This window comes from Phasianus colchicus, chromosome 3 (genome assembly GCF_987193195.1).
Source record: "Phasianus colchicus chromosome 3, bPhaCol1.hap1.1, whole genome shotgun sequence".
NCBI lineage: Eukaryota > Metazoa > Chordata > Aves > Galliformes > Phasianidae > Phasianus > Phasianus colchicus.
Genome location: NC_143438.1, coordinates 42945054 through 42968818, shown reverse-complemented (window position 1 = coordinate 42968818; position 23765 = coordinate 42945054). Strand labels below are relative to the sequence as shown.

General features: G+C 38.7%; 1 protein-coding gene across 2 annotated transcripts in view; it reads left to right on the top strand.

The window, feature by feature from the left end:
- The window catches only part of LDLRAD4 (low density lipoprotein receptor class A domain containing 4), a 262875-nt gene that overhangs the window by 44125 nt on the left and 194985 nt on the right, over positions 1-23765 (top strand). Inside the window, exon 1 of one of the 2 annotated variants that reach the window (XM_090137338.1) lies at positions 21336-21492. The exons of the other annotated variant lie outside the window; for it this stretch is intronic. The gene's annotated coding sequence lies outside the window, so the exon portion shown is untranslated. Of the gene's footprint in view, positions 1-21335; positions 21493-23765 lie in introns of those variants that run through there. 2 annotated transcript variants of the gene reach the window in all.

The following is a 23765-nucleotide window of genomic DNA, read 5'->3' as shown; positions in this document are numbered from 1 at the left end:
TCTTTAGTTTAACACAGTTGAACAGCAGTGAAGTGTAAAATGTGCTTTTGCCAAGGTCAGTTTCTTGTGATTACTCGCCTGTGGCAACTTATGCCAGTTGCAACAGACTGAGTCTCAGCAGTCCACAAAGTCACACTGGTGCTTATGCAGAGGACACCCAGTGTAGGTTATAGTAAGTATAGTTTGGAATAGCTTGCAATGCTGCTGAATTTTAGCAGCTTTATTTAACTCTTTTCCTCCAGATTGTGCATATTTCATGGTTTGGAGTCTGTTCCACAAAGCAATAGATTGTCATCTTCTCCAGGACCCTTGAGGAGGAAGTTCATGTTGTTAGAGGATGGTTGTTTTCTTACAAGTGAGTTGCCTAACTTTCAGGAAGTATTCATTGGAGAAGATACAATAAAGAATCACTGATACACTGCATTTTCTAAATGTTTTATATATATATATTTTATTTGCTGGCTCTTGGAGAAAGTCGTATCAAATTCTGCTCTATTTAAATTGATAAAAGACAAGAGGAAATACATATCTATATAGGAAGAAGCATTATTGCAAAATGTAAGAAGGCTTAAAACGAGAACTGAGAAGAGAGTGATACAGTTTTTATTCCCCCTTTGAAAATGTTGCATACACTCAGAGAATTTTTTTTACTAGAACCTAATAAAGAATTTGCCTGCAGTGACAGAGGAAGGAGCATGAGATGCATGAACATCTGTTTTAGGAAATGTGAATTGTTGACTCCCCTTGTGTTGTGCATACTGAATTGGGTACCACTAGGTAAGAGGTTCCTCCTTTTTCATTCCCCTTTCTGACATTTGAGTAAACATAACATCTAAAATGTTATGTTTAGAACAGAAAAGCATGAACTTGCTCTTTTAGTTTGCTCATTTGTGTTATTGTTGACCATGATATTTTTCATTCTCAAATATGTACTTCCATAAGAAGCACTTAACTCTTGAGCTTTCTGATGCTGATTTTTGAGGTAACCTGTCCCTCACTCCTGATTACTAGAGAGGGGAAAAAATAATCTAGATGATCAACTGAAAGGCTGGAGCTGAACTTCAGAGGCCTTTGAAATTCAGTTAAGTGCAGAATTTCATTGCATAAAATTGATTATATGTTTGATTCATTTTGAAGCTATGTTTTGCTATATTAAATACTACTCTCTCACATTTGGCTTTGGAATGATTCTTGGACACGAGTGAAATATTGAGTCAGCAACTGAATATTGATCTTGTGGACCCCCGTGCACAAGAATGTTCCTGTTAAGCTCATTGAAACCCTCACCAAGAAAGACGAGGACTGAGAAGTCATTTGAAACACTTTAAGAAGGGTTCGTCATGTATTTTCTGTTTAGCCTTGCTGTCAGGCTTGCACAAAGCATTTTTTGATGCAGATGCTACTTGTTGCTTTTTTTGCACACGTGGAAGACAATGGAATTAATCTTTTGTTGCAAGTTTGTTTTGGACTGAAATTTGCTTATCTGTTTTTGCTGCTGTTCCATCCCGTATTCCTTTGCGTTTGATAACATTTATATTGGCTCAGCTCTTATGGAAGAATATGTTTTGGTAGCTCTGTTCAGACTTTATGAAGGCTGGGCTGTCTGCTTAACTTGTCTTAAAGCTGGAAATTCATGGTGGAAACGGGCGGTGTTTTGTGTGACTGCTGTACAAGCATGTAGCCCTCGCTGTGATGCAAGTTGTCTTCCAGTTGTTTCAGAGAGAAAATGGAAACAAGTTTCTTACCTTAGGAGGAAACTGGAAGCAGAGAAGCACAGCTGGTCGGTCTTCAATCAGCTGAGCAGTGGACAAAAGGGTGCTCTTGGTTGCAGTGAAATAGACCGGCTTCATTGTCTGTGCTCTCCAGAATTTATCCCATTCATTTAGTTTAATCTTAAGGAACATGAGAAAAGGAAAGAACTACTCAGAAGGTTTTTTGAAACGTTCCTTAAGATGTTCCTGCAGTAGGCTGCTAATATCCCCTCTTATCATTCAATTCATGTTTGGTTATAGGGGAATATCTCAGAACTTGAAGCTGGGTAAAGAGAGATCAAGGAATTTAGAGAAAGCATTCTCAGGTTCTGTTTGGAAGATGTTTTTTTCCAAAGAAAGACCTGTGGTATGGTTATGATCCTTATGTCCTTGGAAGATGAAAGGGAAAGCAGGTGATAAATCGTGTTTTCTTATTTCCTATTTTAATGGTAAGATTATTTTCAAGCTTCTAATGGCTTTTAATAAATGCTGAGTTACTCATTCCAGTTATGACAAGGCAGCATCGTTCTGATAGTTTCCTTCTTGTCAGATGGGCGAAGTGCAAGGACTGAATGAACGCAGGAGACAGGATTGCTTATGGTTTGTTACAGATTTGACACCTGAATCACCACAAGGACTGGGGCAGTCTATAGTGTGACTTCAGCCCCCACGTGGGAAATACTGGCTGATAATTTCCTGCCTCATAGCTGTGTGTGAAGATTAACTTCACAGGAGAAGTGAAGTATTTATTGATAAACGGCTCTTCTTGATATGTCACTTACTTGTTCCTAGCAGTGACACTGGTAATATATTGCTCCTGAGAGGAATGTAAGTGAGCGCGTAAAACAAAAGAGACACAGTTAAGTAATTTTATCATCCTTCATGAGAGCGTGTATGTTCGGTAGTGTCCATGTTAGTACTTAATGTTCTGATGATTTTCAGCTGTTAGAGAAGAAATGCCTCTGAGTGAGAAGGAAGATGGCAAGGTCATGCACTGCAGTGCTTGGTAATCTTTCTTTAACACAGCACATATTTTAAATCCAGCTACACTGTAGAAGTTGAATCTCGTTGCATGTTTTCTGCAGTACAAGTGTGATGTATGATTAAGTTGCGAAGTGTTAACAACAACGTGGCTATTTTCTTTTTTAATTCTTTCAATTTTTATATCACAGTTAAAGAGGCAAAATACTTTGGCAGTCCATTCCCAGCATCAGAACTGTCATTTGCTCTGTGATGGGAGATGTGGGAAAACAAGCATTGCTTTGCATTTCTTTCAGTGGTCAACCCGAAGCATATGACTGAACAAGGTCATAACAGTTTGAGAGGACTTTCAAATGCTTCTGTTATTTTATTAGCTGCTTGATGAAAAAACCCTCTGGATCTTTTTTTTGTTTGTTTGTTTCTTTATAGGTTTGGACTTCTGTATTTAATCTAGTATAAATTTAAAAAATAATGTTGTGGTAAATATCCTTTTGGGTTTAAATTGGAATTGCTTCACAGATCTTCTACTTTTGGATATGGGTTGGAAGGAAAGAAATGTGATGAATTTGAAGGGCAGAGGAAGGGAATGCACTTGAAAACGTGATTTGCTGCAGAAGCTCAGGCACAGAGGTCATTTTTGATATGATGCTGAGTATCTGAGCTGTTGTCTGAAAGGAGCAGCATCACAGCAGCAGTGAACTCTTTCTTATACACATTGGTTACTGTACTCTGGGATCACTGCACTGAGATTTATTTCAGTGTTTAATAATTTATCCAGATGTTAAATTTGGGGAAAACAAACAAAGAAATTTTGCAGCTTTACTAAATCTGTGTTCTCTTAAGGTACTGGTAGTGACTGAGCTGTGCCTTAATGAGACTTCTGTTGTGCTTTCAGCCAGGGGTCTCATTGCTTTGCCCCTGCAGTTGACATGAGAGTTTGCTCTGCAGCTGCTCTGAAGACAGCCCAGGAATGTGGTGTGACATCTCAGTGTCCTCTGCAGGGCTCCCTGCCTGCAGGAGCTGCTGAAGGTGACTGCTGGTGGTTTGCAACCGTTGTGGCGAACACATGGAACAGCACTATCCAGATCTGAAAATAAAATACTTAACTTACGATCTGTTCTACGTATTGTGTTTAAAGTGTTTCTATCCTATTTTATTGATGGAGCTTTTTCTCTCTCAAGTATTAAACCTGAAGCACTTATGAATCACTCTCATTGTCGCACTCACAAATTAACTTGACTCATCAGTGATTTTTCTTCTGGCATGATTTGAGGGAAATGCCAATTGTTGTTTTTATTTTTTTGTGGTTTCTAATAGTTATTGACTTTTGAAGAAAGGTGAAGAGGAAGAGAGGCCGGCTAAGCAGCTGATTTTATTTAGGTTTGTGCTTTTGAGGAGACTCATCATGCAATAAAATATCATACGGTTGCATAAGGGAGCCTGTAAGATGCAGGTCTCTGATTCTTCAGTGTCAGACAAGGATGGTAACAAGTGGGTCCAAGAGCTTCTCATTCCTTGCCTGTTCTTTTCAGTAGTTTTCCAGATGTATAAGATTAGGAAAAAATTAATATCTGGAGAACTCTTGCAGATAAACCCCAGAAGATGAAGCTTTTGTGTTTTTGTTTTCTTTTTAGGTTTTCTGTACTCACTGTCTAGTGATATGTATTTGTAAACTCATTACATGGTCAGGTGACTTCTGCTGTACTTTATAATCCTTATTCTATTGGGTAACATTAATTTTAATGTTACACTTATCTTGTAGTATCACCAAATGCACAACGTTGCTCAGTGCTTGTGTTGGAGGAGCTTGTAAAGCACCATTGAGGTTGGGCTTTGCTTTCCAAGTTTACACTTTTATAATAACCTGGAATTAGCCCATTAAAGCACTGTCAGAAAAGTTTCTCTTATTACTAGGAGCAACCGTATACTTATTTCTGTGTTACTGATTCATACTGATTTTATTCTTGTCTCCAAGATCTAAATACTTCTATGTCTTTTGACAAAAGTATAGAAGCTTTTAGCTAAGCTGCTTAAAACCTCAGTTTGTTTTTGTGCGTTCATTAGCCCCGATGGCTGAAATCTTTCAAATCAAACAGATTAAAGTATTTATTGTTTGTATTACGTAATCGCTCCTTCTCACTGTATGTTCATTGTCAGGACTTGACTAAAGGGATTTGTTTCATGCAGTGCAAAACATCCGTCCCAATTATCTCAAAGGACAACACAACTAGATCTGTCAGCTGTACAGCGATGGAGTTATATGAGCTATTTCCTTCAGAAATTAATACTTTCCTTTTTTTTTTTTTTTTTGCCACCTGTGAGGACTTAGAATCCATGCCTTCACTCCCTGACCAATTAGTAGGTACTTTCAGTAAACTGAAGCATTTGAAAAAGGTCAGTTTACGTCATTTATGATGTAGAAGTTGGTAGAACAGCTAGAGAAGAGAGAAATGTGATGTGTAGGATTTGTGCATGCACAGATGATGGGCAGATGAGTTTGCCCTGGGTAAGGATCTCTCTGCAGGGAGGTGAGAAACCGGACTGCATCCTGTTGGCATGTGGTCATTTATCTCTGGGGAGTGAAACCCCCTTGGTTCTCATGCAGGTAAATAGGCTTCTTAAATTACTGATATTATTCTGAGCTAAATATTTCCTTCCAGTTTCACCATGAGTGGAAAAACTTTTTTTCCCAGGAAAGAAACAGGATTGAATGACATCTGTGACAGTAATATTTATCATAGGACTTTTCACTGAGGAGTAATCTGTGACATGAACGGCTCTTGCTTTGGGTGATTTTTGCCTCGTCTCAAACTGACCAAACAGCAGTCCTTAATTCCAAAAGTAAAGGAAAATTCGCTCTCAAATTCTTCATGTCTGTTCTCAGCCGGAGTCATCCAGTTTTGTTGATAATGATGTCATCTGTTGCATAACCCAAGAATAGGGAGCCTGCTGCTGCAGCATCCTCCTTTCTTGGCTCTGCTGGGAGGCTTCAAAGGGAGACTGTGTGCGTGAGGCGACTGCTCTACCAGCAAGACCAGGGCATCCAGGCATATGTTTAGAAATGGAAAACAACAACACAAAGGAGCAGTGATCACGCAGTTGAGGTCTTTCAAGCTATTCTGAAGTTCAGAATAATTATTTCAAATTTTATACAGCTGAAGAAGATCAGAGAATTCCCTAAGATTTGATTCTGTAGCTACTGGGTATGAGAAAGTATTTGAGAGTGTATGTTTTGAAAATTTTAGGCACAGTTTAATTGTGATTTTTTTGTGTTGCATCCTGTTGCTTTCTTGGCTATTTTCTATAAAGCTTGCAATTATTATTTTTTTTTACATGAAATCAGTAGAAAAATTATTTCAGAAGTAAGAAAAGAACTGTAAGAAAGCTTTTAGTAATAGTTTTGTCTGAAGGTTGGACAGTCGTTTCAAGACTGTAGTTGGGAATATTACTGATTTTTTAAAAATATTTATTTTCACATTAAATTGAAAGAATTTCTCCTAATTGTATCCCCAGACAGACTGCATGAAGTTGCCTAGTGTTTCAGGAGATACCTAATTTAATACCATCTACCATTTCATTAATCAAAATTTCTTTATCCCTTGTGCTTTAAATATATTGTACATTATAGTTCAGTACGTGCTTCTATGCATCATCTTTTTCAACATCAAATGTTCTGTTTTTTCATTTCATTTCAGAATATTTTTCGTTAGTGGCGTAAGAAAAATCTTAATACTTACCTGTGCTGATGTGGCACTGTTCTAACCCATATTCTGTTTGTTCCTATCATTTACTGTAATAACAGCTTGTGTTTTCATTAAAAGGAAAATGGTGGTAGCTTGAGTTTTTTGTAGGCATCTACTCTACAGGTGAGGCGGGGGGGAAGGTGGAGTTGAGTGAGCTTACTCCCTGTGCTGGTGCTCTGTTAAGCCCTGCGTGATGAGGTGGTTCTCATGGCAATGCCATGCCTTCTCCTCTTGCAGCAGTTTGCTGGTTGGCATCTCTGCAGTGTTTCTCATAGCGAATCACAGAATCACCAAGATCGAAGAACACTTCCAAGATCATCCAGTCCAACTGTCCACCAATCACCAATATTTCCCACTAAACCACATCCCTGAGTACAACAGCTGAACACCTCCAGGGCCTGTGACTCCATCACCTCCCTGGGCAGCCTGTTCCAGCACCTGACTGCTCTTTCAGAGAAGATTTTCCTAACATCTCACCTGATAGTTACAGTGTGATTACTTTCGATGGATGTGTACTGAAGTGTTGCACTCTGATAAAGTTTAAAGCGCTCTTCTCAAGCCTCCCAAATCTTTGTGCTTTTGTTTAAGTAGAATTTTGAACTCTGGAGTCAGACACACTCCTCCTTTCCTGTTTCTTCCTCTTTCTTTTATGAGCCTTATAGTATACATTTTCAGTATTATGTTCTAATGATTGTTTGTTTTGGTGACTACAGGAGGAAGGCATGATGGGGTTTCTGCTTGCTTTCTTGGACTGATTTGCTCTCTGTGGTGGTGCCTGGTTCCTTCACTGGTTCCTCCTGGTGTGGGCAGGAAGGATGCTCTGTCAGGCCAGACTCCTCTGAGACCTCAACTGCTGAACTCCATGAACATGAGCAGCCTGTGTGCTTTCAAAGATGTCTTAGTCAAATTCAGAATCTTGAGGATTACAGAAGGTATTTTCTTTATGCAAAACTACACCAGACCCTTTCTTGGAAACAGTGATCTTGGGAGGCTTTTCTTTATCAAGTCTGCCTTTTTACTGAGAGCCAAACAGTATTTTTCTTAGTTCCCTTTCATGGAACAGCTGGCTGAAATTAAAATACTTTAAAAATTAAGACTAATGTGTAAGTTCAACATTAAAAAAATTAGATTAATTTTTAAAGCTTAATAGAGTTAGAGATAACTTCAGACATGGACAGTGCTCTGATCTCTAGTTGTAAGGCTAGGGGACAGCTGAGAATGTTTTCTACCATCCATGTGCAAGTTAGAATATAAAGCTCACTAAGGCTAATTGTAGGTAAAGATTAAATGATCTTTAGGTTTTTTCCCCTTGGATCTTTTTGAAGTGAAATTCTGCCTACGCTGAAGTGTGTGAAAATTTAATGGACAAGCAGAAGAATGGCTTGGGTTGAAAGGGACCTTAAAGATCAGCCAGTTCCAACCCCCTGCCACAACCAGGGTTGCCACTCACTAGATTTTGGGGGTCTTCTGTACTCTTTCCTAGGTTTCTTCTTCTTAGATAGGAACTTTATCGGAGAATGCTTTAAATCTTCCTTATGCTGCTTGAGTCCTTAATAGGGAAACAGCATGTTATGTAAATGTGGTTTTCTTCTTTATGCTCTTTACTATATGGGCTTGTTGTGCACGAGTTGAATTTACCAGCTATTGTGACATTGTTCTTTCCTGTTCCTAGCTTTGGAATCCCACCTGCCTTGGAGAAGATCACTTGTAGTTTTAAATCTAGGCTTACTAATCCTGTTGCATCGCGCCACTCAGTTACTGTTGTGTGTATAATAAAACAATAGTGCACAATCATATTTTCCTTTGATTGTTTGTCCCTTGGTTTAAGTAAGCAGTGGTTTTACTTCTTCAATAAGCAGCACAGTCCTTTCACAGTATATTTTTGAGCTGCTGTATAGTTTCCCCTGAAACCTTGCAAACAGCCATCTACTTAGCTCTTAATATGAGGGCAGTTTCTTGAAGGCACCACTGGAAAATCAAGCATATATTTATCTTGTTGGAGAAGCCTTATCACCAATTTACTGGTTGTTGTAATGCTGTTAGGCACTGTTAAATTGCCGTTTTATCTTTTTTTATTTCTGTCTCTCATTTTCCTACTAGAAAAACAGATCCATGGCAGTAAGCTGCATGTGCTTCCTGGAGCCTCCTCTTCTCCTCTTTTTGGGTCATTGAATTCTCTGCTTTTGAGAGCCTTTTGTACTCTATTTTTGTGTGGAGGGTATTTTTGACAGGGACTCAATACTCGAATTGCTGTTTTAGTTACTATGGAGAAGCTTTCCCACAGGAAGGCTTCTGCTGTGTTTTATGAAGATGGTCAAACGCTGAATTTGTCCAACTTCCTCATAACTTGCAGTTAAGAAGTTCATTTTGTAACAGTTGTCTTCAGGCTAAAAATTCCTTTGGCTCATGTGCTTCCTTTTAGGCTTTGCAATCTGTGGTGTCCTAATGAAAAAAATGAAAAGCAGGATGGAAAAAGTAGTATATCCTGCCTATCTCAAGAGAAATGAATGTGCTATTTTATGCCTCTCTTGGAAATGAGGTTTACTTGGGGTTTCTGGTGTACACTGAGGTATGTCTGCTGATTCCTCCGCTTGTTGGTGGGGCTTCTGTTGAGAGGTCAGTATCATGGTGTGGGGTGCTAGATTGTGGTGTTCTCCCTTATGTCCCGGAACAGGAGTCCTTTAAATGTTTATTTCTATGTGGAACACATCCTGGGTCTGATGCTGAGTGACAGCAACACATATGCTTTGATTCATATGTTGGACTTTTTTTTCTGGTACCTTCTGTAGTTTTTCTTTGTATCTGGTGCATTGAATACCACTTAAAGAGCTAGCTGCATTAAGTATAGTTCAAAGTGGCAGCAAACCATGTGAAACTGAGAACTTTACCCAGAAATAGATTGTGAAAGGTTCTGAATGCATTTTATTTTCATCTGCTCTGTTAGTGTCTTTGCTGATTGAACGCTTACTCTTAAGCCCACTGTTCTCAGGCTGGTGAGGTCGTGTGATTTTTTTATTATTTTTTTTAGCTCTCGCCTCCTCCAGTGATAGGAAGGCAATACTGGATCCTTTGAAGGGCCCCAAGATTTGATAGCATTGTGCTGCAGTGCAGGCTTTCATACCAATCCTGTGCAGTCCACTGTGATGTGAAGGGTAGGAGCTTTTTTTCTCCTCATCCTTTTATTTCTTTCAAATCACCTGTTAAATACCCGAGAGTGAACAGACTTTGGGGAAAAAGTTTTCCACATAATAAGAAAAGTTGGAGAAAAGGATGTTCAGAGAGGAAAGAATTTTCTAGGTTATGCTTAGAGGATTATTCGGGTACAGGAAAGACTTCATAACATGGGGTTAAGCCTCAACTTCTCTTTAAACTCCTATCTGAACTTTCATCGTTTGTCTGTAAATAGAGGTATTACAAAGGCCTTTTAGCTAGATGGTGTCAGAATCTGAACACATAGGAGATGCTTTCTGGTTCTGTTTTTTTCAAGGCATCGTATAGGATGAGGAGGGAGTATGCTTCTATAGCAGGCTTCAAGGCTTCAAAAATTGGAGAAGTAACAATGTTAGTGGATAACCTGTGTGAGGAGAGAGACCTTAAAACTCCCTTGTCTGAGGTCGCGCTGCAGCTAATTTTCAAGTGTTGGGAGTTAAAACCAATGATTTTTTTCTGCCTCATGACCTTCCTAGCTGTAAAAACATAAATGTTGTTCTTTCAGAATTTCAATACTGAAATCCTTAAGTTAAATCTGAAGGAGTTCTTAAGCTGCAGAGAAATTGTTTCCTGAGCAGATGACAAAAAAAGCCCTGAGGGCTATTGGGTTTTGTTTCTTCTTCCTCTTTTTGTGTGTCTCTCTCATTGAGCTTGGCAAGACAAGGCCTGTGAAATCTTGCAGAGGATGAAGGATGAAGTTTCTTGTGTATGACCAAGAGCAAGCTGACAGATAGACTCTGTCAAAGTGACAGTCACTGTGTATAAAAAATTGGTGATAGATGGAACAGATTTTGTCATTGAGTTTTGCCCAAATTGTGAACATTTCCAATTGTGTGACCTTTTCTTGTTTAATTAATGTAAATCTTAAGAGCTCAGGACACTGTGATTATGGAAGACAAACATTGTTCAACTGCATTACAGAGCTTGATGCCTAAATTTGGTATGAGGTCTGGTGTTCACTGGAGGTTTACAGGAATTAATTTAGTTCTTAAGGAATGGTCATCTTGAAAATCTAATGCATATGTAAGTTTCTAAAGTCATCAATATCTCTGGTATATTTGCTGCTTGTTAAATCAACACTTGCATTAACATTGATGAAGGAAGCAGCAATTGGAATATGCATGGATGAAAAAAATATTTCCTGCAGTTGGCCCAGCAAATTCTAGTCTCTTTGAGTATTCAGACCCCAGACAATATGGAATTACTGATTCATATTCACACATTTTTCAGTTAGGTTCTGAGAAGAGGAAAGGAGGAAAGGCAACGTGAGTATAATATTGGGCTTTTGTAATGCTTTGAACCATAAGTACCTCACTGTGTGTTCATTTAAAAAAAAAAAAAAAAAGTGATGAAGTTTCTATCTGTTTTGCATTGTATTTGGAAATGCAGTTTATTTCCTTAGAATGCGGTGACTGCGTGTTGATTGCAGACATGCTATAGTAGTTTTGGTGTTACTGTCCTCATTTCTTTTCTTTCTATTGGAGTATGGAGAGATGCATGGTGAACTCTCCTAGTCATCACATAATATGGAGTTCATGGCAGTAACTGTCAGCTCCTGAGCAGACAGATTCTAGTTTGTGGCAGCTGTAGTTGAGCACAGGGAAGGAGATAGGCACCTCTTATGCCTAATACCAGAATTAGTTCTACACAGCTCTGAGCAAGGAGGCTACCTGTTTCCCAACCCAAGGGACCTGCAGATGCCAAGCTGTTCTTGCCAATCCATGAGGAAACTTCTTGCATCCTGAGGAGCAGTCACCATCTCTACAGACAGCTGACACAGAGCAGGAGGGGTCACAGAGACTGAGGGCTGTGTCAGCTGGAGAAGTAGGAGTTTCAGGTCAACACATGAGAACTATGATCTATCAGAAGTATACATGAGGTATCCTTACTTCCCTCCAAAACTTGCATGGCAACATGACCCATTATGTGTTGAATCAACAAACAATTAGGAGGGAGTTATTCCTATGACACCTGCTTGTCTCCTGCAGCCCTCTTGGAGATGAACTGAGGAGAATGTTTCTTTTAGATCACAGCTGGAATATAAACACCATCTTCTTTTGTGCCCTTAGAGAGCTGTGTCAGGTTGCATGCTGTATCTGAAACAACTGTTGGCTTCTACCATCGGGAGATGCCAGTGGTTCTTCTCCCCTCTGTAAATTATTCTTGAATGTTTGTGATAATGTGGTTGAACAGGCAGCTGTGTGTGTTTCCTTTGTCTGTTTCTCTTTCAGTCTCCTCCTTTCACCAGATTGGAGCTTGCTCTTCCTCAATCCCAGGGGCTTTGGTTGGTGTCACTGAGAAAATGTCTTTGTCTCCCACATATGTTCATAGAATTGTTTGAGTCGGAAGAAACCCTTAAGGGTCACCTAGTCCAACTCTGCTGGTGTCAACTACAGCAGGTGTCTGCTGGGACACCTACAGCAGAACAGGTTGCTCGGAGCCTCTCCAGCCTGACCTTGAGTGTCTCCAGGGATGGGGCAACCACCACTTCTCTGGGCAACCTTTCACATCTCAATCCACAAATTAAGAAGACATTAGGTTCCACATCTTCCACCTCCTCCCTGGGCAAGATGTGCCAGTGCCTCACCACTCTTATTGCAAAAAAAAATTTCTTCCTTGTATCTGGTCTGTGTTGTGCAGTTTCATGGCTTCCCTTGGTAGATCAGTTTCTATAGCAGCCAATTCTGTGAAGAGTAATAGAATTGTCTGCCAAGTAATTAATGATATGAAGGTAACTACATGAGGTTGTATTGACCCAAACGAATACGTGGACTGTTCCTCTGACCCGACAAAGTAAAGATTACCTGATGGTAGCTGGAGCTCTCTGAGGAGCACACACTGTACACATACTCTCTATCTAGTGCTCCTTCGGAGTTTTCAGTTGCACTTCTGCATCTGAAAGGAAGCCAGAGGCAATCTGAGCATGCTCTGTCATATATGTCTGTGTTCTAAGCAAAAGGAAATGAGACATTTCTGCCTTCTTCTGAGATGAAAGCACTCTAGTCCTGAGCATTAGAATCTCTCATTCGTGCCACTGTGATATGTGTGGACTTGTGTCTGAAGAGCTCTTATTTCTAGAATGAGAACTTTTATGACAGTTTTCGTTCTGCAGAATTTGTACTCCTTTAGCAAAATGATTACAAAATTACTTGAAAATTACTTTAAATGTTGGGGAGGAGGTAATGTTTAGTTTGTGAATTACAGATATCTCCTGTGTTCTTTCAGAGAATTGCAGGTTGTTCAAGATAGCAGTCAGGACAGCTGCACTGAGCAAAGAGGATTGAAAACAGCGATTTTCATTCACCCATCCAGTGGCAACACACCTTTCTGAAATGTTATGTAGCTCAAAGTGGTATGGAATCTTTTCAGCTTGTAGGCCATCACTGCTTTTTCTATTCTATAAAGATATTTATAAATAATTATATGTAGTTTTTATATTTTTATAAAACTTTATAGAAGAGTCAGAGACAATCCTGGTGGAAAAAGTTATTTGGATTTTATAACTGATTTGGAATGATATGCAAGTATTTGTATGGTCATTATGCAATCAGGAGAAAAGAAATCCCAGGTCATTTTAGAAGAAGCTATTGCTTTCCAGTACTTCTTTTATTCTGCAAGTGACCTTGCATATACTTTATTTTGCTTTCCTGCAGTATTAACAAAACAGCATTTCTAGGATGTATTTTAATTTAATTGCACTCTTTTCTACTTAAAAGGGCTTAGCTATGGGAATATGTTTTGTACATTTTCTCATGACTCAGCATCATGTAGCTGAATAATTGCATTTCAAATGTGAAAAAGTCAGCAGCACTTAAGGGACTCCTTCACTTAAGCAAGCTGGCCCACCTTTTTGTCTGAGTTAATACAGGATTTTTGAGTTTTAGAAGGTAAATCTTCCAAAGACTTCAGTAAGGAGTAAACCCTCGGGCCTGCAGCCTGATCGCTAGGCCTGGTATCTCCTGTAGGGCTGGTATGAAGTCTCCTAGATACAGGTTGTTCCCTCAATCACTACCACTAGATCCTCACTGCCTGCATATGAACAGCAACTTTGTTCTGGCATTGGAAGTGTTTTGAAAACATAACCTTTTTAATTAGGACAAACAGGTATTAGAAACAAATTTTCTGGTGTTCTCATGCAACTTCTTACACTGATCTTGGCAACATCTTCCTGCTTTGGGCTCCAGTACAAAATGGAAAATCCTGTAGCCTTCAGCTATTTCAAGAAGTAGATCCACACTTAGGGTGTGATTAGTAATTTATTCTTATCTCACAAACTGGTTATTTCGTTTTCATATTTTTGGCTTTATCCTTAATTATGTGGCTTTGTCAAGGCCTCATGAGGTTCTCCTTTCTAAGAAAAATTCACAAAACCTGGTATTTTGATTGCAATTTTATGTTTTTAGTACAATGTTCTTCATAGCAAAGCACAACTTGATTGACTATGGCTTTATGATATAAGAGCTCTCTTTGAAATTAGGATTCTTTTAGAGTAGGAAGAATTAATGTGGCCTTCTGATGAAAAGGTGATTAAGCAGCAGTGAATTTTTCCCTTCCTTTCTTAAAAGATCGTGCACTTCCCTTATTTGTTCTTGATTTTTATCTTTCTGTTTTTTCTCAATTTCTGAAGATATGTTTCTGTTTATAAGTTGGGCTTCACAGAGATATTCTTGTGTTATATTCAATTCAGTGTATATTCATTAGCCTATTTTGTTATTTGGAAGAATTTTAAGTTCTGCGAAGTTGTAAAAAGTCATCTGTGTTTGTTCTGAACTTAAAAATTTTCATCACTGTCAACAACTGTCTTAATTTCAGGCGGCTCATGAGCTGAATACATTCATAGGAATAATGTACATCTTCCGTGGTTTACATGTGCAGATGATGTTGTTCTCTATAAGAAACAGTGCACTTCTTTGGAGTAGGAAATACTAACAGCAGTGCCAGTTACCACAAAAAAAAAAAAAAAGAGAATTTCTTCCATTGGAAGAGCCACAAAACCTTACACTTCAAACCTAATAAATGTCTAAGAAATAGATCAGTGAAGTTGGAAATGTTTTTAAATGCATACACACTGATGGATCTTGATTTATTACTGGAGCATTCAGTTAGGCTGCTGTCTAAAGTTACTTGGTTAGATGAACCATAATTATTAATCCCAAAGGATTTAATGCAGCAGTTGCTGTACTTATATGATAGTATTATCCTTTACCCCTTCTTTATTACCTTTAATATTGATTACATTTCCAATGATACTAAATCATTATGGCAGGCTTAGAGTCTAGATGCAAATTAAACTTCTAATTGATTTCATGTGATGTATGAATTGCAAAGTGTGTGGAAAGTAATATTTAAAAATGCTTTTCAGTAACATAACAGTGACTGCATGGGATACTTTGCTGCTTACCTGTTACTGAAGAGGTGTTTTTTTTGCATTGCACGAACGTGCAGTAAACTTTCTGAGGTGCATTCTGCCTGGGTATGATTCTATGAACATTATGGCTTAAAGAATGAATAACTGTGGAGCTGTAATAATTAAATCAAATTGCAGTGCTGGAGCATGCACCTAACGAATAATCACTTGGTAGAGGCTTTCTGGCTCTGAGGAGGTTCTTTTAAGATACAGTTAGATAAATTTGAGTGACCTAGCTTTCTCTTCTGCATTTCTGTTATAAAAAACTTATTCTACCACCTGCTTTCTGGTTTTTATCTGTGCTTCCAATTTGTTTTCTTTTCCAAACAATTTCCTTTATTTTTTTTCTTAATGCCAAACTCAGTAATGCACTTTAGCATTTATTTTACTGTTCTCTTCAATCAAACCTTGGTGGTCAGGGCATGACTCTCTTTCTTTATTCAACTACAGCAGTTGGAAGCTCTTAGGAGCTCACTGAGCTTGTGTTTTCTAGGGAGGTATTTCAGGTCAAAACAGCCTTTACTATGCACCAGTGGTATTTTATATTAACACTATTTATGGAAGAGTGACTGTGAGTAATAACCTTGTGAGATGAGAAGTTTGTATTTAAGCATGACGTGTTTATTCTAAAATTGCTAATTATAACTTTTGAAGATGGAAATTAAATTGAGGTTCTAGAGAGATAAACGCTGAAAGTACAGGACTTTGGAGAAGGCTGCATTTATTTAGTTCCATTCAAATTTTCAGTCTCTTTTCTTAAAATAAGCACATCTCGTGCAAATTGAACTTCACATTTCAAAGCACGAACTGAAAGGATCTGTGAATAATCCACCCTTTGATAGTACATTAATATTTCACACTGAACTATTTACTAATTGCAAAACACTTTTTCTTTCTTTTGGTAAAGTAAAATATTTGTATGAGGTTTGATAGACTGCTGCCAAACATCCTGTCCTCAGATGAGCTGTGGTGGCACGAGATCAGTCTGATGGATTTTGCAGGTGCACATGGCTGGTTGGCAGCGGTTGCTGGGGTGGCTTCCATACGTATAGAAGCTGTGCTTTGTTTCTAGTCAGCCTTCTTCATTGCCACCATCTCAATAAAATGAAATCCAAATCTAATATTTTACATTCTAATACACCTAAAGTTTGGTCTTGTTAATCAGAAAGTTTAAAGCTTGTATCTGTTTGGATTTTCTGGAAAATACTGCATCTTTCTCATCCTTTTTTTTTTTTTTTTCCTTAAAAGTGACTCTAATTTAAAGAATTCATGCCCAACTTGCAGATCAAAGACTATGTAGAAGCACATTGCTATGTTACTACATACTAAGGGAAATATCACAAGGAATTTATATTTAAAGGGAATTCTCATAAAAAGGGATTTATAGTTCTGGTGATCCTGGCTGGCAGGCAGTGAAAATTGCTTGTCGCCTGCATGAATTTAAGTGCGTTAAGTAGCTAAAATGTTAATTGGGAAGATAGAGAGGATGATCAGTTGTTTTTTTTCTTTCAAGTTTTGAATATTCTGCTTTCTCTTTTACTATATCGTGCCCTGTATTTATTCCTCTACTGATTGAAAGGTATTCTAGGATAGGTAGTAGAACAGTAGGTTTGTACACCTTGCAGTACTGCCTAGCAGAAATTTTAATTCATTCTTTAACATCACTGTTCAGACAATATGAAGTGTATCTACCACCACAGAATATCCCAAGTTGGAGGGGACCCATAAGGATCATCAAATCCAACTCCTGGCTCAGCATAGGATCACCCAAAAATCAAGCCATGTCTGTTTTCTTCTGCCATTCTTTCATTTTGTCATTCCTTGGTTATTGTTCCCTGGTGTTTTTCAGTGTGCTAGAAAGAAAGCCTGGATTTAATACATTATAAATATTTTCATCAGCACATGCTGTTACAGTTAGAAAGCATCAAGCCTAGCTATTTTTTAGTGAAGATACTCTTGTTACAAGTATTTTTTTCTGTTGATCTCTTTATCTGACACGTCATATGATGTCTTTCAGCCTTTTCCTGTTTCAGAGAGTACAAGACTCTTGTAGTAGTTTTGTCATTGAAGCCATTGAAGCCACCAACTTTTTGACAGCTGTTGTTCTAAATCCTCCACAAATAAGGACAAAGTTGTGGCATCTTTTTCCAATCCAATATACAGGAATTCTTTCAAATTTTTATAGGGCTTAAAAAAGGAGAACTGGAAGTACTGTGTTTGATCTTACCACTTTCCCTTCAGCTGTGGGAAATCTGTTTTTCATAGTATTTTCCTAAAATTTTTTATCAACCCTGTTTTCTTGTGATATCCTTGTACCTTATTTTGCTTCTGGATGAATAACGGCTCAGTTGTAAGCTGCAGACACAGCTTCAAGAAAATGCCATTTGTTTTTACAATGAGGTCTCTTTCTCTTTGATAAAATCATGATGAATTTAGTAAGAGGTGCATTATTTGATAAAACTTTTTTTTTTTCCCCTGTTAATAAAAATCTGTTGTTTGGAAAGTTGACAAGTAGCAAGAAGGAAACACAGTACAATTTCAAATAGTGCCTGTTTTATTTAGGAGTTCATCAGTTTGTTGCATGCATGGAGCTTGAAGCTCGACAGATGCAAGTCCTCCTGCTCAACTACAAACTGGCATTTGACTTTGATGTTATCAAAGATTGGAAAAAATGGTGTACCTACTGTTGAACTTACAGTGCAAGCTAACCCTAATTTCGTACTGTTTCAGCTAGTCAGTTTTCTGTAGGCAAAATTACTGCAATGTTAGCAGTAAAAGAGAAAGCATGTTGAAGAACTGAAGAAAAAAGCAAATAATTTCCTGAGCCTGACCTCACAGAGAAACCTCTTCCTTCCCCCAAGCCGACCATGATAAAATGCCATAAATTTTCTCCACATGTTCTGGCTGGGCTCAGGCAGACACTGCTGAAGATTTGAAGCTTGTAATAAGATACATTTCGTCCTGAGGAGTGGGACTGAATTTCACCTTGTTCTTCTCTGAATGTTTTCTTTTGGCTAGACATATGAGTTGTATTTGTTTTATTTTTTTTCCCCACAGGATATCTGCTAGTGGAGAGTAACGTTGTTCGATGTACATTTCAGCATTTAATTTTTTGGATCAATGATCCATAGCTCCTTCTGTTGGTGTTTTGGGGAGGGAATAGATCAGTGTTAGTGCCATGTCTTATATGTGAGATAAACTTCTTCATCACTTTGTGCTAAATCCTGAAGACAGATGCAGAACAAAGACAATGGAACATTAACTTACAATATTTATTTTGAAATTGATGTATATAGGTTAAAGTTTGTTCCTTTATGTAACATTAGCCAGAATTTTAGAATTTGAACATGATTCTTTGCGACTGCAGAATTGATGAGAATGTATTATACTGTGATACAGTGGTGGAAGCAGCATTTAAGAAAAGTTGGGCAACAGGAAGCTTTGTTAAAAATGTTTGTATTGGTGTAAGGCCTAATGTAAGGCCTTTGTGAAGTGCAGCAAAGCTCCTGGGTTTCCCCTAATGCATATCCTTTTCAAAGTTGCATCCAAATCTGGAAAAGCAGATCCCAGTGGTAATTGCCAGGTCAAATTCGTTAGCCTAATGCTTAACATAAGGAATCCCTCTTACCCTGCATTTTCAAGACAGTGAACTGTGTGGTGTTGTGTGGGTAAGGATGAAAGCAGTCTCTGCAGGTTCAGTAGAAAACATGACTTCTGTGTGTTTCAGAAACTGGTGAAACCAGGTGGGCATTTGCACCGGTGCCCAGGCACAAGGGCTTGGAGGTGGTGAGTAGCCCAAACTGCTGCTCAGTTGATATGTTTATAAAACAGGAAACAGGAGAAGCTATTTTTGATTACTTGCATTTGAATCTGCTTTAAAACATAACTTTCAACTGTTTTTAATAATAACGAGTTAGCTCTGGCTAGTTTGATACCCCAAGCTACCAATCCAGAGTGGTTTGAGGTAGCTGTAGGCTGTGTGTGCAGTCCGAGGCCTCCTGCCTTGCCTGGGAGATTGCCCTGAACTCTCATAGAGAAATCCCCTGCTCAGGCAGCCAGGACTGGGTGAGCACCAGGAATATACTAGGGCAAAGCCGGTCAGCGATTAGGGAAGAAAAATCTGCTCCAGGCTGCTCTGACGTCTTTATGTGACCTCGAATTGCTTCATCAGCTCTTTTTTTTTTCCTTTTTTTTTTTCCCTTTTTTTTGCTGGGTAGCACCTGTATGGGAAAGGTTGTCTTACTCTTTGGATTGCATTCCGTCCCTTTGTATACTTGTGCTGATTGACTTTATTGGAGTTATTTCTGGCTGGTACAGATGTAAGATGAGAGGCTCTGTTTCTGTTAACATTGCCCAAATACATGTTTAATCTCTTTAAACTTAAGCGTTCAGCCTCCACTGTCAAAGGTAGACCAATACAGATATTTTCTTAATGCTCAGCACAAGGAGGAAAAAGTCAAGATGATGAACTCTGGAACGTAAAGCTCTAAGCAGATCAAAGACTGATTTGCTAGTAGATAAGCTACTCTAGAATGAGTTTCTCCTTTATGAGGTTTGGTTTTACACACTGAATTTTTGGGTATGTAGAGGAGCTCTAGGATGCCAGGGAGAATGTCACGAAGTTGTTTCACACTTAAAGCCTGTCCTACAAGGAAAGGCCATTGCAGTCTGGAGCGTTCCTCCTCAAGATACAGTAATATGCTGTGAAAGTGCACATCATGCCTGGATGGGCCCACTGATAAAATGCTGCCTGGAGAGCTTGCAAAGTGCTAATGTGTCAAAGTGCCCACAAGCAGAGGGTGAATAATACTGCTTCTAAAGGTCACATCTGTTGAAGTTAGCTCATGTGCTTTTCTGGTCTGGAGCTGAATTGCGCTTGCAAAAGTTCTTTTGTTGTCAGTGATCTCAAAATGCACAGTTTAATTGGTAAAATCCGTCGGACTAAAAGTGTCTTAATTTAGACAGGCAGAAAGAAAAGCCAACATTGAAATGTTAGTCACCTTACAACTTGTTGAGTTGGTGTCGCTGTCTGATACCAGCTCTCACCTAATATAGTATTCCCCCAAATGTGTTACTATTTCTGGGAGTTTCTTTCTCCTTTATAACCTCTCTCTACCTTCTAGTGAGCAATTATCTGAATTAGTTATTCAGAACCATTTACCAAGCAAAGTTAATAGCTATTCTCCCAAGAAACTGGACTTTTGGAATATTAGGAAACCCCCATAGCTATAATGCTACTTTTTTTTTGTTTGCTTGCTTTAATGTTCATCTTTCCCTTCTTTTTCCTGTTTGAAACATTCAGCCTTTCTTCTTTTTATAATTTTAATATTTAATGTCATTCATGAAGTGTTTTGAGTGTAGTGTATTATTTTTGTCAGTAACATTAAACAAAAAAATATATGCAACTGAAGTGTAGCTTATCTGTTATTGAGCTCTTGCAGATTTATTTGGGATGTGGTTATGCTGAAACATTTCTCATGAAACCTGTATACGTGCAACTTAAACATGTTAATATAGCTCAAAAAAATCTTGAAATGACTGATTAGTGACAGAATCTGTCAGACTTGCCAACTATTTTCAGTGTCTTGCTGGACATTCGTATTCATGGTAAGTACAGGACAAGAGGTTATCTCATTTGTACAGGCTATGGCTGTCTGGGATGTGCAAACTGTTGTATTTTACACTTGCTCATAACTCTAAGCTCGCTGTGATTTTTCGCTGTGTGTTCTTTCTGTCTTGAGGAAGAGACATTTCCAATTCTGTGAAGAAAATGTTTATCTCATCACTGCAGTTAGGAGGCTGCAGGCTTCAGGGAAGCTTTGTGGAGAGGAAGTGCTCTTCCTCCATTTGTTTCTGCTTTTGATTCTTCCTGACGAGTTGTTTCTTGACACCACATGCTTGGTTTAGAAGCTCTGTTTTCATCAGGGTGAGCTCTTCTCTAAACACTTAAAGGGGAAGAGCGTTTCAAGCTCAATTCTATAAGTATGTTTAGGTGATGTTCTTTCTTTTTTTTGCCTGCTTTGATTGCTGATCTTCTAAAGGATAGGTAAGAGTTCACCTTTTGGGCACACTCTTGCCAGTTGTTTTTCTGCCCTTTGGTTGTTTCTGATGTAAGTTATGGAAGCGCAGTTTTCCGGGGTCATCTGGCAATGTTTGGTTTTATTCTGTCCATTCCTAATATCTGTTGGAGGCTGATGTGTTGGATCTTCCCACTAAATGAGAAGGACTTTGCTATCCTCAGTTTACGCTTCCTTTTCTGCTGCTTTTTGAGGTGTTCATTTGCAGTCACTGTTGCTCCTTCCCTGTTGAAACCAAATTTTTTCTTAAAAGCTCACCAAGAAGGCACCAGCTGGTAGAGCTGCCTTGCAAACTGCCCAGCATGTAAATTCCTACACAACAGGTAGGTTGTATAGGTAAGGAAGTGTAGGTATTTCCCTCCTTATAGCGTGGCTGTGTTTTTCTCTTGCTCTGCAAGTTGATTCCCATGGTACTGGTCTAGTTTCATCTGCCAAATGCTGTTCTTGACATACTTCCATGCTTGGTGCTCTTCAGTAAAACATAAATGAAGTACCTTACTGGCACTGAGTGTAACAAGATTTTTTTTTTTTTTCTTAAATATTTTTTAAGTCTTGCATTGTGAGACATGAATAATCATGCTGCTTATTTTCATTTGCCAGGACTTTTGAGAAATGCTGTCTAGGGGGTGAATAAATACAATTAAAAAAAAATAATAAATTGTCTTACAGAAGTACAGACCTGATTACATTTTAAACTACATTTAGTATTTATACATAGTATACACCTGATTACAGATCTGAGATGCTGAAAGTGGTTTGAATTTACAAAAGTAAATTGCAAACAAAATCTGAGGTGGTGTGAGTGTAACTGGTAAAATTATCATCATGGCTGTACACATGACTCTCAGGATAGCCCATCCAAGCTGGAATGTTTGGGTGTACAGAAGATGGGACACTCCTACCAAAAGCAGGCTGTTTGATCAGCCTACATATACTCCTGTAACAGGAAAATGTTTCTCTCACAGTAATGGAATGATCCAAATTCTCAAATACTTTCCCATATTATTGTGCTAAGCTACTTGATTCTTTACCTACGTGTGCTTTTTTCCCTGCATTTCAGTAGCTTCCTCTTTTCATTCCAGTGTTTCAGTAATTCATCAAGGATCATGTATAAACCTGCTAGATTGTCTTCCCTCTTTCCTAAGCATTATGATTTGGAGTTGTAAGGGAAATCTTTCTTTCCTTTGGTAGAGAAAAATTCTAAGCCAATCTCAGTGTTAAGCCTTCCAGTTACCTTCTTCAGTTACCCACAGAAAGGATATTCAGTAATTTTTTTCCTAGTAGCACAAGCTGGGGGGCAGGAATTGGCAGGAAATGAGAAAATTAAGTTCTATTTTGTATTTATAGTCAAAAACAAGTAACACATTAATGACTTCTTAATGAATGGGTAAGCAACTGCTGGTGTACAGTGTGCTAATACGTTGTTAAGTATCTGCCATACGTCTTTAAGGAGAACCTTGTGATAATTGATAGCCACCTTTTTCTTTTTAATCACTAATAATATAAAATTAATCCAGCAGGGAGTATAGAAGGTAATAATTTACATTAATTGATTACAAATGAATCCTTAATATTCAGTAAATGTCACAGTGATAATCAGAAATAAAAATTAACCTTTTTAAACAATATTTTTTGCAAACACTGCTATCAGTTAAGTGATGCTCTTCTACATTTGTGGTCCAAGTAAGTTATGGGTGCCCCATCCCTGCAGGCACTCAAGGCCAGGTTGGATGGGGCTCTGGGCAGCTGAGCTGTGGGGGGCAACCCTGCCCACAGCATGGAGTGGGGCTGGATGGGCTTTGAGGTCCCTTCTAACCCAAACCATTCTGTGCTATTTTCTATAATTCTTATCCATAGTGGGGTTTGCATTCCTTTATTTTTTTCCATCTTTAGATAAAGACGAAATTTATCCCACAGGTCTTTGGGTGGAGAGGGGAGTTGGGATGGGGAGGAAGGAAAAATGGGATTACTATTTAACTGCGAAGGCATTTTGTTTGTAGACTGAACATTGTTTTGTCCCATACTGAAAGGTGCTGCCCTCCTTTTCCTAGCCCTGTGCTCTTCTTGGGGCTGAGGGGCCCCTGTGCGCCATGGACTGCTGAGCTGCTGGCTGTGCCCAGAGCTTAACACATACCTCCTATGGAAGGTTGTTTTTTCCCTTTTACAGAGTTTTTCCAGCTTCCTTGTTTTCCTAGGTATGGCACACAATCTGGTAGCGTGTAGATAATAGCCAGTGATTGATTTATTAATGAGCTATCTAATGCATAGTACCAGAAGGAGTGTGATGACACTGCAGAAGCCCACAAAGGAAATTTGCTGGGTAGTGGAGGCACTGAGTCTTTGAATTGAAAGGCATGTGCTCCTTGGAGAGAGCAAAGGACTGTCGGTTTTTTAATCAAAGGAAAGAAATGACTTTTGTAGGAACTGATTCAGAGCAAATGGATTTTGCTGGCATCTCACGGGCTCTGATGCGATGGTAGCAGTCTGCAATGTGAGTGTCACCTCTCCCACTTGGTGCTTTGGGCTTGGCCATCTCTGTAAGAACAGCACGATGGTGACTTCTAGGAGGGTCGGAGAACACGTGAGAGCAAAGGCG